Below are 8,302 nucleotides of genomic sequence, written 5' to 3'. Positions count from 1 at the left end.
TTAAATCTTATTTTAAAAGTAAAATATTAAAAAAATTAAATTAAATAAACTGATGGAAAACGAGAATATTTTATCTCCATCTAGCCTTCCGAACAAGATACGGAGTAGGAAGCACCTCCGCAGGCTCATTCCAATCATTGTCAGTCCTAGTCATATATATGTTGTCGTATTAAACTATGAATAAATATTATTAGAAAAACATTAAACATTGAATGTAATAATTAAATGAAAGTCATGTATAATGTCTATTGATTAGAATATTTGACAAATATAACTATACTAAAATTAATTTAAATATGTAATATATAAGTTAATTTTACAACTAAGATTATATGATCAAAAGACCTATGACGTAAGTTCTCCCCAACAAATATGCATAAAACCTTGTTTTATTATTATTATTATTATTATTATTTGTGTTAAAATATTTAAGCATTAGATCTTAAACTTAGGGAATAACATTTGCTTCGAAAAATACATAACAGTAGTTCAAAATACACGAAATGAATGTTAAATGTTACTTTAATTTGTAAAGACGAACTTCCCAACGAAATGGATGTCATACAATTATTAAATTACTTACATATATGATTTAAGCATATATAATAACTATACTAAAAATTGATTTAAGCACATAGGGAATCAGTTAATAATTTTGCTACTAAGATGCTATGATTGAATGATCTTAGACATAAGTTCTTGTTGCCAACAAAAAGAATTTAAACCGTTTTTTAGTATATATTTTTTTTCCGTGTTAATATATTCAAGCATGTAAACTTAATGAAAGAATCGCATTAGATTTTAAAAAAATTAATAATGGTATGAACTACACAAAATGATGCTAAACATACATGCTTTCATTTTTAAAGATAGAAATCCCAATGAAAGGGATGTTTTACGGTTGGCAAACTGCTCTATCTATGAATTTTTCGCACGTGATTAAATTTATATTTTCTATTTTTGTAATTAATTATTCTCTATTAAAAAAATCCGAACATGAAATGAAGTAAACTTAATTTACGACTATTCCTTAAACAATTAACTATCATCATCGATTTTTTTTAGGTTAATGGTCCAAATAATATGATGACTCTTTCTACTTCGACTTTTTGATAGATGAATAATTGAAACTACGGATTGTTGGTTGGTAAATTTTTGAAAAATTTTAGTTTTTAAAAATTACGAACATTAGAAATGGATTTTTCGTACGTAATATGAGTTTACCCTCGCATAGACAATATCCATTAGTGAAAACATTGAGACTTTTTTAAAAAACAAATTATTTATCTTTCAGCTAGGAATTTTTGGTACTTGAATGGGTATTTTTTTTTAATTATTAAAATTTATTAATAGACGAATTTTTCGTAGGTAATATTAGGGTTGTCAATGGGCCGAGCTGGCACGAGCTCGGCTCATCCAAAAATGGGCGAGCTCGGTTAATTTTTAAATCGTGAATTATATATAAAAAACTAAGTAAAAAATTAAAACCCTCCTCATTTATTCAGGCTTGGGACCGGTTACTTAAATTTTTAGTAGTCGAAATTAAAAATTGTGTTGTTTGTTGTTTGTTAGCGTACAATTTTTTAAAGAAAATTTAATACAATATTAAAAATTATTTTTTCAAGCAACGTTGCGCGTTCCATTGCATATAATCTTCGAAATAAATCTCTTCTAAAAATTGAAAGGGTAATTGAATGGCCTTTCAATTGTCAGAAATCTTCACTTCGAAAATTATATAGAAATCTTTCACTTCGAAGATTATATATAATTTTCGAAGTGAAAGACTCCTGACCATTGAAAGGGCAATCATTTGATTACCCTTTCAATTTTTCAGAAGGAATTTACTTCGAAAATTTATGCAAAGGTATGCACAACGTTGTTCTAGAAAAGAATTTAAAATGTAGATATATAGTAGTAGTAGTACCAAGTACTCACAAAAATATAACTAAATTGGTGGAAATGAATTTTTTTTCTTTTCTTTTTTTAACTAAAAGAGATAGAAAAAAAAATGAAATTTTTATTATTTTTTATTTTCTTTTTAAAATAGATAAAATATAAACCATCCACCTTTATCCGGGTTTCGGACCGACTATTTAAATTTTCAGTAAGCGGAGTTAAAAATTGTACATGAACAATTTTTTGTAGCGTGTACAATTTTTTAAAGAAAATTAAAAGTGACGATAAGAAAAGAAAAGATTCATTAATATAATTAAATCAAATATCACTTACTTGACGACATGCAATTTCGTCATATTTATCTTGTAATCGAAAATGAGCGTCCTGCCAATCCTTAACGCACATTAACGCTTCTGAGATATCTTCTTTCAGTCGGCTCCTGACTTCACTCAAAACTCTTTTACCTGCACTAAAATCAGACTCCGAAGCAACAGTGCTAACCGGAGGTGTCAGCAGATTTTTTGCAATTGCAGATATAATTGGCCAACGTCGTTCATACCTTCGCCAAAATTCAATTGCTTCGTCTGAACTTTTTTTTAATTGTTTTATCTGTTGGCATATTCTGGTTGAAATAATCAATTAATTCAGCAGACAATGCATTATGACTTGAGCCCGTAGATATTTGATGAGAATGAGATATAGATGGTGATGACATGATAGTGGCAGTGGTAGTAGATGAACACATTGCAGATGAATCAAATCTATACGAATTAATGCATTGAAATAAATTAAATATTTTCGCATCTTGTTCTTCAATTTCAGTGAAAGGAGTAGGTGCAGATGGTACTCGACTAATATTGATACCCATTCGATTCGTATATAATTCATACATTTCACATAATATTTGCTCTAACTTTCTATATGTGATAGGTGTATCAAATGTTAAGGCGTTTGAAATTTGATCAATTATATATTTAGGTCCCGATAAATTATATCGGGGGTCCATCACGCATGCTAAAGGAAATAATGCAGGCAAATCTTCCCAATATTTTCTAAATTTCATAGCAATTATAATTTCACTAAAATCAGGGCCATTGCTGTATTTATGAAATGTTTTTGTAATTATATGAAGACGTTCAAACACCATATAGCTGGTAGGATAGTAAACGTCCGATAAAATCTTAGTGGTTTCATAAAAAGATGTCAAAAATCTTTTAACTTCCAAAGCTAAATGCCAATCACGTTCAGTCAACATACCCTCGTCATCACTTCTAACATGTCTATTGTTATAAAAGTCAGTTATTAAATGTTTAAAATCTTCACATGACTTTAATAATAAGTAAGTAGAGTTCCACCTATGACCTACATCATTAACAAATGTTTTAGCATTTTGCACTCTTATTTCGGTACAATAATTCTCAAATACTTGTTTTCTATTTGGGGAGATTGTGATATATATTAGTGCGTTCCTCATATTTTGAAGTTCATCCTTTATATGTTTTAAATCATATTGGACAATTAAATTTAAAATATGACATACACAACGAGTATGAAACTAATACTCACCAAAATCAGATTGCAGTACCCTATGCAATTTTTCGGCAACTACTTTATTAACACTAGCATTATCGAAAGTAAATGAACGAATTTTACCTTTGCAATGATATTATCTAACAATACTAATAATAGCATTAAATATATTATTAGCGTTGTGAGGAAACTCAATAATTCTAAAAGTAATAATTTTTTTTATGCATGCACCAAAGTGGGTCTATATAATGTGCAGATGCAGTTATATATGCTCTTTTATTAATCCCTTTCCATATATCCGAAGTTAAAGATATGACACCCCCATATTTTTGCAAATCCATAATTAATTGTTGTTTTGTTGAAGTAAAATATTGTATTGTATCGGAACGAAGAGTGTTTCGACATACCCCAACGTACCTTGGTTGCAGATATTCTTTTACATACGAGACGTAGTGTTGGTTGTCAATTAATGCCAAAGGCAACTCAGCACCAGCAACAAGCTTTACCATTCCGGTTGAGCTCTCTCCTCCGAATATACCCATGTGGATAGGGGGTGCAGCAGAACCACCGACGTCTGGACTGTCAAATTGCAATTGTGTTTGACAACCTGGAATAAGTCCGTGTTTGGCAGCACATACTTTGTAATGACGTTTGAGATGAGCGGTACCAATTCCTCTTTGCCATGCCAATCTTTGTTGGCAGTATTTACATACTGCTTTGAATTCTTGTACTCCATTGACGATTTTTCCCGTTGAAATCAACTTAAAGTGATCCCAACATTTTACTTGTTTTTCCCCTTTCGCTTTCCCCTCGCATCAGGAATGTTTAATTCAGCCTCTTCTTCCTGATCGTGTTCCATTTTGGGAACGTCAACATCATCCAAATTAATTGGATAATTTGGATTGTCGCTTACATGATGATGAAGATCCAAATCTGGAATATCTTCAGGTAGGGATATGTCATTTAGACCTTCAAATTGATTCTGAAATTGACTTTGCGGTGTCATATGCGATTTTTTTCCTCCCACACCGAATAAGTTTTCAATAAATATGCGTGGATCCATTTGTTTAATTGTAATAAGTAATAACTAGTAAAAGAATAATTATATAAATGTAGTGAGAAATGAAAATTGGATGAAATTTCAATAAATATAGTGAGAACTGAGAAATAAGAATTGGACATTATATATAAAAATTGCACCACTATCAACACAACACAAGACTACAAGAGAGTTGAAAGAAAGATAATTGAGAGTTAAGAGTGAATTGTAGAAAATTTTGTGGCTAAATGCCACTATTTAAAAAAGAAGGAAAAAAATTTAAAGGACCAAAACAATCATTGAAAAAATTCAGTGACCGTTAACAGTCAAAATTAAAAAAAAAATTAAATTTAGGGACCGAAACAGTCACTTTTTTTTTAAAAAAGTGACCGTTTCGGTCACTTTATAAAACGAGCCCAAAACGAGCCGCCGCGACCGGCTCGTTTATTTGGCGAGCCACCGAACCGGCCTGCTCGGCTCGCGCTACGAGCCCGAGCCGCCCTCGCGCTCCGTTTTCGAGAGCCGAGCGGGCTGCTCGGCTCATTTGCCACCCCTAGGTAATATGAGTTAATCTTCACTTACGTAATATCCATTTGTAACAACATTAAAACTTTTTTGGAAAAAAGGAAAATTGAATACCCTCCAACTACAAATTTTTAGCAGATGATTTTTTTTTTTAAATTATAAATCTAGCAGTATTTCTAAAATTGATTAATATCAGCAACAGATATTCCGTAGACAATATACATTAATTTTCACCTACGAGTATCTGTTGGTGAAGATTTTGAATTTATTATTATTATTATTATTATTATTATTATTATTATTATTATTATTATTTTGAAATAATTGACTACCTTCCAACTTAGAATTTTCAGTTCGTGAATTATTTAAAAAAAAAAAATTGATTAATTGCAGCAATGGATATATCATAGATAACATGAAGTAATCTTCACCTACAAAATATCAGCTAGGGAAGAGGTTGCAACTTTATTTGAAAATTTTGAATATCCTTCAACTACATATATTCAGTAGGTAAATGGATTTCTTTTTTTAATTATTAAAATTAATGAATATTAGCAACAGATATTTCGTAGATAGTAGCAATTATTCTTCATCTATGAAATTTTCGTACGTAAAGGTTTGAAAAAATAAAAAATTTAACAAAAATTAAATTTTCACCTACGAGTATCTGTTGGTGAAGATTTTGAATTTATTATTATTATTATTATTATTATTATTATTATTATTATTATTTTGAAATAATTGACTACCTTCCAACTTAGAATTTTCAGTTCGTGAATTATTTAAAAAAAAAAATTGATTAATTGCAGCAATGGATATATCATAGATAACATGAAGTAATCTTCACCTACAAAATATCAGCTAGGGAAGAGGTTGCAACTTTATTTGAAAATTTTGAATATCCTTCAACTACATATATTCAGTAGGTAAATGGATTTCTTTTTTTAATTATTAAAATTAATGAATATTAGCAACAGATATTTCGTAGATAGTAGCATTTATTCTTCATCTATGAAATTTTCGTACGTAAAGGTTTGAAAAAATAAAAAATTTAACAAAAATTGATTTACGTAAAAGATCCAAATGTTCGACAACTACATTAGACAAGAAATATTTATTAGTAAAGAGATATCAACTTTACTAATAGAAATTCGGTTGCTAATTGCATAGCTAAAACTCTTAATTTTATCAACAAATAGTCCTTCTTTTTTTATTACAAATGGATGCAATCATTGTTAATTATCGATACGTCACCTATAGAATATTCGTAGGTTAACGATCCAAATGTCAAATAATTATATGAGGAACGAAATGTCTGTTGGTAAAGAGATATTGCTATTACCAACAAAAATTCAGTTTTTGATTACGTAATTGAAAGTAGTTTATTTTTACCAACAGATAATCCAATTCTGATTGATAATTATCCACACGTCACATACGAAATATCCATAAGTGAAAAATCCAAATGATAAATGACTACAAATGGCACAAAACATCCGTTGATAAAGAGATATTGACGTTACCAACATTAGAAATTGAAGAGGGGAGAATGAGCAGACATCGAACGATTAATTTCTATATCTTGGAAACAAACTCTTAATTTTATCAACAAATAGTCCTTCTTTTTTTATTACAAATGGATGCAATCATTGTTAATTATCGATACGTCACCTACAGAATATTCGTAGGTTAACGATCCAAATGTCAAATAATTATATGAGGAACGAAATGTCTGTTGGTAAAGAGATATTGCTATTACCAACAAAAATGCAGTTTTTGATTACGTAATTGAAAGTAGTTTATTTTTACCAACAGATAATCCAATTCTGATTGATAATTATCCACACGTCACATACGAAATATCCATAAGTGAAAAAATGATAAATGACTACAAATGGCACAAAACATCCGTTGATAAAGAGATATTGACGTTACCAACATTAGAAATTGAAGAGGGGAGAATGAGCAGACATCGAACGATTAATTTCTATATCTTGGAAATTCGGTTACTAATTAACGTAGTTGAAAGTGAATTACTTTTACCTACGAATAATACAATTCGTTGATAATTATTCGTACACCACATATGGAATATCTGTAGGTGAAGATCCAAATGTTAAATGACTACATGAGACAATAAATATCCCTTTGCAAAGAGATATTGTCATTATCAATGAAAATTCGATTGCTTATTACCGGAGTTGAAAGTGGATTATTTTTACCAATGGATAATCCGTTTCTGATTGATAATTATCCGTATGTTGAATATAAAACATTCGTATGTAAAAGATCTAAATGTTAAATGATTATATAAGGCACGGAAATGTATGACTCGTACTATTATGCGTATTTGTACGACTCATATTATTACTGCTTTTATAATTCATGAGGTACACGTGGCAAGATAGGGACCACATTATTTATTGGACATTGGTGATGTCAATTCAACTGGATTGAGTCGTATCATATCAACTACGGGTCCTAAACAATCCGTCGGCTTTGATTTTACAATGACCAGGATAACACATTACTAATGGTCCATCTTGATTCACATGCCTCGTATCTCTATTTTTTTTTTTTTTTTTTTTTTTTTTTTTGATAACCCAGGAACCCGCAGCCGCTACTGACGACCAGTGCGCATGAGGTAAACCTGGGGGCTGGCATGAGACCCGCAACCACACCAGCCGGTTAAATCTTTTCCAAGGAGAAGGCGGATGTCTCAAGCGAGGGTTGAACCCTCGTCGAAGCCAAACCCAGTTTCCCAAGCCATGCCCTTTGCCAACTCGGCCACACGCTCTTGACTGCCTCGTATCTTTCTCTATATATATGTAAGTGAGAGGCATAAGGTAAGTATTCTAACCCTTAGACAAATTCTTTTTATCTTCCATCCACAAGTAACTTTATATTTTATAATTTTGACATGTAATTTGACAATTGGAGTGCAAACGATCTTTAGACGTTATTCTAGACCGTTGGCCTTGCCTCTAAACGAGTGTTATTATTATTATTATTATTATTATTTTTTGGCAATGTACAGGTGGGCAGTCGGGTGTTCAGGAGATTTTCACATTATAATCTTATTGAATTTTTAAGTCAAGGCTTGCAAGGCAAATGTTTTGGCATGCATGGAACTTTCTCTATATTCAACATTAACCTCTCACCATGGATAAACCGTATATGAAAATCACAACAATAATAATAATAATGAGAAGAAGAAGAAGTACATGATATATTGTCCAATAAATAGATTTAATACTCTAATTTAAAGAAACCCGCTATAGAGCAATTTACATAGAGGGATAACGCTGGATA

The sequence above is a fragment of the Olea europaea genome, unplaced genomic scaffold, assembly GCF_002742605.1.
Source record: "Olea europaea var. sylvestris unplaced genomic scaffold, O_europaea_v1 scaffold1855, whole genome shotgun sequence".
NCBI classification, from domain to species: Eukaryota; Viridiplantae; Streptophyta; class Magnoliopsida; order Lamiales; family Oleaceae; genus Olea; species Olea europaea.
Note: the sequence above shows the minus strand (reverse complement) of the source record.